At 31.5% G+C, this 12,500-nt stretch overlaps 2 non-coding genes and 1 pseudogene across 3 annotated transcripts in view; 1 reads left to right on the top strand and 2 right to left on the bottom strand.

Annotated features, from left to right (window-relative positions):
- Positions 1–2,903, bottom strand: part of LOC135656717 (maturase K-like) — a 3,401-nt pseudogene extending 498 nt beyond the window's left edge. Inside the window, exon 1 of the transcript XR_010504384.1 lies at positions 1–2,903. This exon is cut by the window's left edge and continues 498 nt beyond it. The product of XR_010504384.1 is annotated as a maturase K-like (transcript).
- Positions 2,904–5,983: 3,080 nt separating this feature from the next.
- TRNAS-GCU (transfer RNA serine (anticodon GCU)) lies at positions 5,984–6,071 on the bottom strand. Its single transcript has one exon. It is a non-coding gene; the product is annotated as a tRNA-Ser (tRNA).
- Positions 6,072–8,191: 2,120 nt separating this feature from the next.
- TRNAR-UCU (transfer RNA arginine (anticodon UCU)) lies at positions 8,192–8,263 on the top strand. The gene has a single exon. It is a non-coding gene; the product is annotated as a tRNA-Arg (tRNA).
- The last annotated feature ends 4,237 nt before the right edge of the window (positions 8,264–12,500 follow it).

Below are 12,500 nucleotides of genomic sequence, written 5' to 3'. Positions count from 1 at the left end.
TTTGGTAAGAATCATTAACCGAATAAATCAAATAATTTTGTTGATACATTCGAATAATTAAACGTTTCACAAGTACTGAACTAAATTTATTGCCATAACCCCCAAAATTCACGGGTTCATAAAAAATTGAACTATTTAAACCCTGATCATAAGCAAATACGTAAATATACTCCTGAAAAAGAAGTGGATATAGAAAGTATTGTTGCCGAGATCTATCTTTTTCTAAATATCCTTGTAATTCTTCCATTTACATTTCCACTTGAAGCAGGGGTAGGAGGCATTTATTGGGTTATCAAATGATACATAGTGCAATATGGTCAAAACAGGGTATTTTGTATTCTATTATGTATATAGAATACAATAGTAATAAAAATATATACCCCGAAAAGGAAACAGGGAGTCCAATCAATAGATCTTTTTATTCTCTTTTTCTATCGAATTGGTTTATCTTCGTTGTTTATCTTCGTTATAATTACAAGAGGATAACAAACCCTTTATTTTTGCAACCCGATCGCTCTTTTGACTTTGGAATTTATTCTCTTTATCAGTATACTGTTTCTTCTACACATCCGTTTCTAATCCATAATAAAGAATAGTTAGGATTTATTAAAAAAAAAGGAAAAAGAATCAATGGTCCACCCACAGGAGAACTCACCCTTTCCCGTATAAGGCACTAATCTATTTTTAACGTCTAATTAGATCGGGTAATCGTTCAATTCAAATTAAGAACATAAGCTCGTTGCTTTTTGTTTTACCAAAATTGGAACCATAGGCTCTATCCATTTATTCACTAGACCCAACTGTAAATGTGAATTTGTTTTGTCCCCTTCCCTTCCAAAAATTTTTTATTTTTGTAGCGATCCAGTAAGGATAAACTAAAAGTTCCACTTTCATTTGAATTTGTAATTTTTTAATAAAATATTTAATAAAATAAGAAATTTTTTTTATTACGACATGCTACTTTTTCCATTCATTACCCTTGAGGATCAGTCGTGGTCTTATAGACTCTACCAATAGTCTGGACGAATTTGTTGCTTCATCAAAATGTGTAAAAGATCATAGTCGCACTTAAAAGCCGAGTACTCTACCGTTGAGTTAGCAACCCGAATAAAATAAAATAAATAGGATATGTAGATACGATAAAAATGAAAAATCCATTAAATTGCACTGCACGACCCCATCAAAACATTGAACTAATAATAAATAAAAAAATATTTTATGTTTTATGATCGATTATACAAAATAAATAGAAAATGTACAGATCATATTTAAAAACACCAGATTCCTAAAAGAGATGCTAAAATTGTGACAGACCTACCAGTTTTTTATCAATTTTTTATTTTTGTTAAGTTAAATTCCAAAATACGTCTTATATGACAGTAAACCCAACAATGCAAAACCCATTATTTGAGTAAAAGTGAAGTTAAAACCCAATATGGGGTCTGGATAAAGAGATTTATTTATCTATGATCAATTAATTTATCTATGATCAATTATATTTGTTCGATACACCATTGTCAATATGAATGCAATGTTGAGAAAACAAATAACAAATAAAGTAAATAAAATAAGGATTTGTATTGGGTTGGCACAACATAAATAAGAAATTTTGATGGAAAAAAATAAGGAAAAGATAAAGAAAAAATCTCGGGTTTACTCAATCAATAGAGGTACAATAAGCAAGATTAATCCCTTGTTTGTTGGTGGATTCCTATAACAAGAAAAAAGTAAATTTAAGTATGAATAGAGCAAGAAAAGGGAAAATTTTAGGTAAAAAATTGTAAGTAAAAAATTATACAAAGATAGATTTTATATTAATCATCTCCCCCCTTTTTTATTAATTTTGTTGTTTTTTCTTTTAATTAACTCGAGGTTTTTTCTTTAAAAAATTCTGCCTTACTTAAAATATCATAAACAGTTCCTGTAGGTTGAGCGCCCTTTTCAAGGAAATATAGAATAGCGGGAACGTTTAAATAAGTTTGATTCTTTATCGGATCATAAAAACCCACTTTTCGAAAATCTCTTCCTTCTCTTCGGGATCGAACATCAATTGCAACGATTCGATAGATGGCTCATTGGGATAGATGTACATAAACAATCCCCCCCCAGAAACGTATAGGAGGTTTTTCTCCTCATACGGCTCGAGCTCGAGAAAAAATTATTTTTATTTCGGTATATCTTTCTGTATATAATATCAAATAGTAAACACAAAATAATGACTCAAATCATAGTCTAATTCATTATTATTATTTTGTTCTTCCTAAAAAAAAAAAAAAAAATAAATTTCATTCGTACTCATAACTCAAGTTGGGTAATTCTGACAGAATTCGAAGGGAAATCCTTAGACATTTCTTGAGCCGTCTCTAACCTCTTTTGTTTGTCTCATCTCGAATCTATTTTTATTCCTAATTCTGATCCAATTTTTGAGACAATTGAAAATAGTGTTTCCTTGTTTCGGAATCCTTTATCTTTGCTTTGTAAAATCATTGGGTTTAGACATTACTTCGGTGATCCTTACTCCTTTCAAAAGGGCAGCAACATACCTTTTGTTTTTTTTATTTCTTTCTATAGAAATAGAATACCCATAGAAATAGAATACGAAGAATTGATTCCTCTGTGATACACTTTTTTTTGATCGAAATAGTTTTATCAATTCCGATTATTTTATATTTTAAGGATATACTTACAAAGCTGGTCTAACTTATTGATTGATTGGCACTAACCCTAGATTCTTCCCCTTGATAAATGAATCAATCCTTTCCGCTCGAGCTCCATCATGTACTATCAACCTAAGAAAAATTAGATTCCTAATGGAACAGAACAAACTATGTCGAGCCAAGAGCATCTTCATTTGTATAGAAAATGGTGGATGTAAAAATCCACAGCGGATCATGTCCTTCAAGTCGCACGTTGCTTTCTACCACATCGTTTCAAACGAAGTTTTACCATAACATTCCTCTAATTTAGAATTCAATTTAATTTCAAACCGCAATGGAATTGATTTAATATGTAATCATGAATAGTCATTGGCTCGATGGGAACAACGGGAACTATATAATAGTCTATACTTTATACCTATGGATAGATAAGTATTCTATGGATAGATAAGTATTGTATTTATCCGGAGAAAGCTCAGCAAGGATCCAATTTCTTTAACTCGATATTCTATCATATGAATGAAACGTATTTCTAAGAAAGATGTTTGCTTAAGACTTATTTACTTTACATCTCCAACAGATTGTTCGGGACGATCAATCATGAAATGCAGAATCTATTTTTCTAGAACAAAAAAACTATAAACCTCAAATCCTTTAATTTAATATATTTCCAATCCCGGAAAAAAATAAATTATTAGTCAAATAAACTGTTCCAATGACCAAAAAACAAAAAGGTCGTAAGTTTCTAGATACTATTGATTTATCATATTTCTTCGAGTACCAACCAAGAGTTCATAAAAAAATGTTTTAAAAATCTCCGACTTCAACATCATGACTGGAACTATGTTTTCTAGTCATGACTAAACTGGATCTCTAATTCAATCACCAAGTCGACGCAATCACAATGAGTAGCTAAAAATTTTTAGCAGATATTTCATTCCCTAAGGAGACATAAATTTTACCATGTTCAATTGAATTATCAATTGGTTTTCTTTTAACCAAAGAAGTAAATTGATAATCTAGTTTATCTATTTTCATGAGTATGAAATAGAAAAGGTCTCATGTACGGCAACATTAAGATCCTTATTCTTTCTTTCATCTGAAAGAAAGAATCTGAATATTGTTACTGGGGGTAATCATGGATATTTTTAAAATCAAAGATCCCCTTCCACAAATTCTTTTCACTTAAGTGAAAGGCCATTGTTATTGAAATACAACAACATTGTTATTGAAATACAACAACATTGTTATTGAAATACAACAATATAATAACAATACACAATATATATCATACATATAGGCATAGCGTAGGCCTTGTTTATTTTAGTTTATATAGATTTTGTTTTACTTCAGGTTCAACAATTTTTCCATCAATTCCATAAAATCAAGTTAAAATATATGGAATATCAAAATTTCCCCCCAATCGCTACGTTACATTGATTTACAATTATTTTCATTTGAGGCATCTAAGATATAAGATAGAAAGAAATGGAATTCAGACAATTTTTATCCTATTTTTTCCCACGCCACAGCACAGCTTTAGAAGTTTTAAAACCAGTGATGAAATTAGTACGACAAACTCCCTACTCTTTAGTCTTCACATAGAATGTGAAATTGGGATACCCTATTTTTGACTTTAGGCTTTGTGTGGAAGGGAATAGAGATGCTTTTGTTTCACGCTTCAATTCGGAATGCATCATGTGAGAATTATAATTCATATTTAGAATTCATATTTCATGAATATGGGACATAATGAATATAACAATAGTACGAGCATATTATGAATGTGAATGATAGACCCCAAATTTCTCTTTTTTTTATTCAAAAAAACTTCCACCTGTATTTGACACTTTATTATGCTTGTGATAAATCAAATGGATTCTAAGAATCCATTCTAAGAATTCATTCTAAGAATTCAGAACAAAAGACATTCTAAGAATTCAGAACAAAAGAAAAGGTTGTTCTCTTTAAGATTTTTCCGTTTTATGTGGGATACAATGTGATCCCATCTTTTGTTTCTGATGGAAACGATCTGGGACGGAAGGATTCGAACCTCCGAATAACGGGACCAAAACCCGCTGCCTTACCGCTTGGCCACGCCCCATTTTTCCTGTTTGGCACTAGTCAAGACTATTATTAGAATTAGTTATTCGTCAATCCCCCCCCCAAAAAAATACATAATACATAATAAAAACATATGGGGTATTTTGTTTGTTGCTAGGATTCAACACATGTAGATTAGATATAGAATCAAAAAAGTTAATTGATCATTACATAGAATTCAATTAAGATAATGTATGAAAGTAGAATTCCTTGTATTCTCATTTGAGAATGGAAGGAAGGATTTTGATTTGGGAGAGTTCAAAAAAAAAGAAGGATTTTTTGACTTGCCTTTTTCATTTTTCCCTTATAAAAATAACTCAATCAAAATAAAATTATCTAATCTACAAGAACGAAATGTTTGTTATGTTTAATATCTTTAGCTTAATCTGTATCTGTCTTAATTCTGTCCTTTATTCGAATAGTTTTTTCTTTGCCAAATTGCCTGAAGCTTATGCCGTTTTCAATCCAATCGTAGATGTGATGCCTGTCATACCTGTTCTCTTTTTTCTCTTAGCCTTTGTTTGGCAAGCTGCTGTATAAAATCCTTATACTTTGCCAAATCCATTCATGATTTATTCGACAAAAAAAATTATAAAAATGGATAAGATCGGCTAAGTCTTACATTAGAATTATAAACCCTCGATTAAAAAATGGAAATTCTTGTATATTGAGTAACCGCGGAGATGAATTTTGATCAGTTTATTTACTCGTTCTGACCTTTCAGTGAGTAAGGAGTTTATTAGGTCTAGGTCCCCTACAATACCTAATTGTCGATATGACAAGAAAATTTTTGTGAGGAAGGAATAAAAATCTTATTACAAAGAAATTCGTAAAAGTGACTTTCTTTTTCTTTTCAAATCAAAAAACTCCATTTTGGGGGTATGATGTCAAATCAAACAAAATAGTATATGTGGTAAAAAGAAAAAATAGGTAATCTATTCCCTTTTTCTAAAATGATCTTATCTTGGAGATTGTGTAATGCTTACTCTCAAACTCTTTGTTTACACAGTAGTGATATTCTTTGTTTCTCTCTTCATCTTCGGATTCTTATCTAATGATCCGGGACGTAATCCTGGACGTGAGGAATAAAAAAAAATTGAGTTTTCTTTGTTTTTCTAATTTTTTCTTATTATTTTATCTATTCCATATATTCACTTTACCTATAAAAAAATAAAGGAATCGAAATTCCTTCGAAATCGAAAGTATCAAGTAATCAGAGCGGGCGGAGAGAGAGGGATTCGAACCCTCGGTACGAATAACTCGTACAACGGATTAGCAATCCGCCGCTTTAGTCCACTCAGCCATCTCTCCCAATTTAAATAAATTGAAATTTCAATAAAATTTCAAATGAAATTGAAATTAACTATTTCAATTTAAATTGAAATTAAATAAAAAAAGAAAAGAAAATAATAAAAAAGAAAAAATTTTAATTTTTAAGATATTAATTATTAAGTTTAAGAAAGACATTAATATAATATTTTTTATTAGAAAGATATTAAACATTATAATTTAAGAAAGATATTAAACATTATAATTATAACATTATCATTAGAAATATGAAACATTCTATTAAAATTTCTAATTATAGAATAGATTTCATTACAGATGAAATAAAAAAAAATAAAAAGTGAATAATTAAAAATTAAAATTATTAATAAATTCTAATCTAAATTTAAAGGTTAAAGGAATTGAAATTTTATTTTCAATTAAAGTAAAGAAAAAACAAATTAAAGGTTTTTTTTATGTAATAAAAAATTTCTTAAATATTATAATATTAAATATTATAATATTATATTATAAGTAATTTTATAAGTAATTGTATATTATAAGTAATTATATAATTAAGTAATTAATAATATTATATTATAATAATATTATATTATAAGTAATTATATAATTAAGTAATTATATAATTATAATTATATAATTATATTTATATTAAGTTAAGTTAATTTTAATAATTTAAGTAATGTAATTATATAAGTAATTATATAATTATATTTATATTTAAGTTAATTTACATTTACGTAATTTAATTTAAGTTTCATTTAAGTAAGTTAAGAGTAAGTCAAGAACGAATTTGATCAAGAATTCCATTTAGATAAGATTCGAAACAGGTATCTCCAATAGAAAGAAAACCTTACTTCTTTAATTTTGTACGAAAGGTTTATTCTCCCGGCCTGGTCCTAGTTAAGTACTGGCCGGGCCAGTACCTCTTTTTTTGTCCAGCTTCAATGACCCCTTCAGACAGACTGAGAATGCCAGCAATCCAGCAAAGGAAAAGTATAAGTATAACTTTATACTGTTTTTTAAATTTATATATGTTATTTAGAAAAGCTTTGTGCTCTTCGCCTTTTAAGTCCCTGGCTGGCGGGACTAAATATGTGTCAACGTTATAATTTTAATGCTATCTTGATTGCGTCTCACTCCCTTGTTCGACAAATAGTCCATTCATATACAATAATGTATATGTAGCGGTATAGTTTAGTGGTAAAGTGTGATTCGTTCTATTAACAACTTAAAAGTTAAGGGGTCTCTCGGTTTTTTGCATACTCCGATCAAAAACTTTATTTCTTAAAAGGGTTTAATCCTTTACCTCTCAATAGCATATTTGAGGAAGAACATACATTCTCACGATTTGTATCCAAAGTCCAATTAGAAATTCTATTTTCGAAATTGAATAAGAAAATTGGATTATGTATATGGAGTCGTGAAACATAATTTTTTTTGAATTGGATCAATTCTTCCAATCGAATGAGTATGAATAAAGGATCTATGGATGAAGATACAAAAGTTTATTTCCAATCGTAACTAGATCTTAATTTTGGTGTTGTAAAAGGGAAATTGAAGCCAAACAAGCTAGAAAAGGGTGGTTTTGGTTTACTAGAACCATCAGCATATTGTTTCAGCTCGGTGGAAACCAAATTCTTTTCCTCGGGATCCTGCGAGTGGAAATAGGGAACGAAGTAACTAGACTAGACGGATTTGGTATAATCCCTCTCCTCTAGAGGGATCATCTAGTAAGCGAGTAGTTTGGGATACATTCAGACAGAAAGGCTGACATAGATGTTATGGATCTAATTTTCTCTAGGAATACATCAATCTTCCATAAAGGAGCCGAATGAAATCAAAATTTCACGTTCGGTTTTGAATTAGAGACGTTAAAAGTGATCAAGCAACGTCGACTATAACCCCTAGCCTTCCAAGCTAACGATGCGGGTTCGATTCCCGCTACCCGCTCCATATTTCTTATTATGTATTATACATCTTATTATGTTATGTATTATACATCTTATTATGTATTATACATACATGCACCATCAATTTAGATATGCATTCTTTTTTATTCCCTAAAATATTTTCCGTGTAATTTGATTTTTTATCCGAACAAAAGAAAGTAAGAATACAAAAAAATAAAATAGGAATGAAAAGCGTCCATTGTCTAATGGATAGGACAGAGGTCTTCTAAACCTTTGGTATAGGTTCAAATCCTATTGGACGCAATTTATTTCCATCTATTTTTAAAATGGCTATACTTTTTAAAAATGGCTATACTAAGAAACCCTTTTTGAATCATTCGAATCAGAACTATTTCTCAATGATTACTCTTGTACTAAGAATAGAATATACCAAGAATAGAATAAAAGTAAGAAATTTATGTTTGTTCCTGAAGTAAAAACAGTTCGATCTGTTCTTGAATAGCTTCCTTCAAAAGAAATTCTACTTCCTCGGTGAATGTCTTGGTAGAAGATATAATTTCTTGAAATTTAGGTTTATTGTTTTTTAAGTAGCTACGTAACTGACTGAGAAATTTCTTTACCTGTCCAATTTCTAGCGGATCAAGATATCCATTCGCTCCGGTATAAATAGTAGCTATCTGTTCTTCCACTGCGAGAGGGTCTGATTGGGATTGTTTAAGCAACTCGCGTAATCGTTGACCTCTTGCCAATTGATTCTGAGTAGCTTTATCGAGATCAGAAGCGAATTGTGCAAAGGCTTCTAACTCTGTGAATTGCGCTAGTTCAATTTTGATTTGCCGGCTACTTGTTTCATGGCTTTAATTTGAGCTGCGGATCCTACTCTGGAAACGGAAATACCCACATTAATAGCAGGTCGGATTCCAGCATTGAATAGATCGGCAGATAAGAATATTTGTCCATCTGTAATGGAAATTACATTAGTAGGAATATAAGCTGAAACGTCTCCAGATTGAGTCTCAACTATCGGTAAAGCGGTCATACTTCCTTCACCTAAACTAGAATTTGATTTAGCGGCTCTTTCAAAAGTCGTGAATGCAAATAAAAAACATCTCCTGGATAAGCTTCACGACCGGGAGGTCTTCTTAATAGAAGAGACATTTGGCGATAAGCTTGTGCCTGTTTGGAGAGATCATCATAAATTATTAAAGTATGTTGTCCACGATACATAAAAAACTCAGCCAGAGCCGCTCCCGTATAAGGAGCGAGGTATTGTAATGTAGCAGGTGAATCCGCCGTTTCGGCTACCACAATAGTATATTCCATCGCCCCCTTTTCCGGAAAGTAGTCACTACCTGAGCCACAGAAGATGCTTTTTGACCAATAGCTACATAAACACATATTACATTTTGACCTTTTGATTGAGAATCGTATCTGTGGCTACGGCTGTTTTGCCGGTCTGTCTGTCCCCAATAATTAATTCTCGCTGACCGCGTCCTATAGGGATCATCGAATCAATGGCAATAAGCCCCGTTTGAAGAGGCTCATATACAGAACGTCTAGAAATAATACCTGGGGCAGGAGATTCAATTAACCGAGATTCAGAAGCTGAAATTTCACCTCTCCCATCAATAGTTTAGCCAGAGCATTTATAACACGACCCAAATAACCCTCACTCACAGGTATCTGAGCAATTCGTCCTGTTGCTTTTACGGAACTTCCCTCTTGTATCATCAAACCATCACCCATTAATACAACGCCAACATTATTTGATTCCAAATTCAGAGCAATGCCTATTGTACCCTCTTGAAACTCTACTAATTCACCTGCCATTACTTCATCAAGACCATGAACACGAGCAATTCCGTCGCCTACTTGAAGTACGGTACCGGTATTCACAATCTTTATTTCTCTACTATATTGTTCAATACGCTCACGAATAATATTACTAATTTCGTCGGCTCGAAGGGTTACCATTAGTGTTTCTTTATTCTTTTTAGGAAGGAAAAGATAAAAATAATGCCTAAACTATAACTAAAAAAAGAAGGGCTAATCAGTTATTTCTTGCATGGCCCCGAGAATGCCAATATTAGCACGATCGTACGGAAATGTAACTCGCTATTCAAGCAACTATTCAGAGTTCCTAGAGCTCCTTGTAAGGCTTGTTGGAAAACTCGTTGTCGGACCTGATTAATCGCTCTTTGTTGTTCAAACTGAAGGGTTTCATTTTTGTAATTTTCTAATTGTTCCAAACTATTACTAGTGGCATTAATCAAATTTTGTTTTTCTCGTTCTATTTCAGAGTATCCATTCATTCGATACTCATCTGCTTCCATTTCCACTTTACGTAAGCGAGCCCGGGCTCTTTCGAGCTGCTCAATGGCCCCTTTACGTAATTCTTCCGAATTTCGAATAGTATTCAAAATCCTCTGTTTTCGATTATCTAATAAATCATTTAATGAAAGTAGATTATCTTATCATTAATTTCAAAACTTCCATGATCTCTTCCCGAACCAAACATGAATCTTTCGATTCATTTGGCTCTCACGCTCAATTATTTATTTTATTTATGGTGTGGGTATTCCCATATCTTTTTTAATGTTTTATTTATGGTGTGGGTATTCCCATATCTTTTTTAATGTAATGAGCCTACCCTCTCTTTTCTGTTTGTATTCAAAGATGTCAAAACTGATACAAGACCAGAATATCAGGAGGACTCTTCCGACTAGACCAGACAAAAATCTAGAATTGTCAGCAAAGTTGTTTCTTTATTTGTATTTTATTTATATTTGTTTTGTATTTATTTATCATTTTCATTTTTAGAATTCTATTTCATTTTTCATTTTAAAAAAATGAAAATAATAATTATTATATTTTTTATTTGTTTCTTCAAGTCCAAAAATTCCTCTTTTTTTATACATAGGTCGTCATTTCGGCATTAGATAAAAAAAGCAAAGTGCTCATTTTTCTAGTAAATGGTTCAAATTCTTTTATCGATATGAGTGTTCTATATCAAATCAAATAAATTACCAACTATTTTTTTTTTAACCATTTCGTTACTAACGTAGTGGTAGAAGTGGTAGAAAGAGTACCATGTTTTACCTGGACTTTAAACAATTTAGCTTTAACCATGTTAATGGTCTCACATTATTGGTTGATAGAGAATCAAAGTGGATTTACCAATAAGTCACGAAATGCTATGGTTCTTACATATGATTTCTTAATTTATTCAGAAGTAATTCGTCGAGATCGTGCACCTTTTTCCTATTTCTCCTATAAATACCATAAATAAAGTGCAGCTGGATGGATCCAACCTATTCTTGAAATACACAACTCGCACACACTCCCTTTCCAAAATAAATCAATACACCAAGCACTACACTTAGATTTATTGGATTTGTTGCTAAAATATCGGTATTAAACCCGAAACTCCCGGCGGATGGCCAGTGACCCAAGGAAACGAAGAATCGATTACATTTTTCATATGCTCCCCTCTCTTATGGATAGGACTAACAAAGAACAGAGTTCTTTTTGTATCACTTCACTCGCCTTTTTTGATCGATTTCTTTTTATTAATTTCATTTCCACTTTATTTAATGGCAATAGATTAAATCATTTGTTTGAAATTTATTATTTTTTAAGTTTTCAAGAAGTTTCCAATAAGATACTTTACTTAGGTCTTAGATCTCATATCAATTGATAACTATTTCGTTTGTTGAAACGCTTCGAACAATGAAAGTAAAAAAGTTTTCTATTGTACTAAGCTAAGGACAGAAAGGAAGAAAGCAAGCGAATCTGGTAATTCCTCATCCTCAAATCAGCCCTTCCTGGCGTATTGTCTCAACAAATAAGTAATTTATAAGTAAAGTGTAAATATAATTCGAAGAAGCAAAGGGCAATTCCAAGTTAAAGTTAATAAAATAAGAAAAAAGTATGTAAGGTACTTTTTTCTATTTATTTCTAGGATTAAACAAAAGGATTCGCAAATAAAAGCGCTAACGCCACGACCAGTCCGTAAATTGTTAAAGCTTCCATAAAAGCTAGACTAAGCAATAAAGTACCTCGTATTTTACCCTCTGCTTCTGGTTGTCTCGCAATACCTTCTACAGCTTGGCCTGCAGCAGTACCTTGACCAACTCCAGGTCCAATAGAAGCAAGCCCCACGGCCAATCCAGCAGCAATAACGGAAGCGGCAGAAATCAGTGGATTCATGGTAAGTTCCTCGCACAAAAAAAAAAGAAATGGTTAATGATACAATCAACCAATGAATTATTACTCATTTTATCATTAAGATCCAGCGGTCCGAAGTAACTAAAAACTCCGAATTGAAATGATAATATTACTAAATTACTGAACTGAATCGTCACAACTATCTCGTTTTTACCCATAATGGAGTTTTTGTAAATCCATATGCATACAGTTCTAACTATTGTATTTCTTTGTTTCGAACCACTCTTTCATTTAATTCTTCGTTCTTTACTACACCATTCTTGAGTTCATCTCTTTGTTCATTCAATCCACAATCACAGACAAAATAGAAGGA

The sequence above is a fragment of the Musa acuminata genome, unplaced genomic scaffold (genome assembly GCF_036884655.1).
Source record: "Musa acuminata AAA Group cultivar baxijiao unplaced genomic scaffold, Cavendish_Baxijiao_AAA HiC_scaffold_191, whole genome shotgun sequence".
In the NCBI taxonomy this organism is placed as follows: domain Eukaryota; kingdom Viridiplantae; phylum Streptophyta; class Magnoliopsida; order Zingiberales; family Musaceae; genus Musa; species Musa acuminata.
Note: the sequence above shows the minus strand (reverse complement) of the source record. Positions and strands in the feature narration are given on the sequence as shown.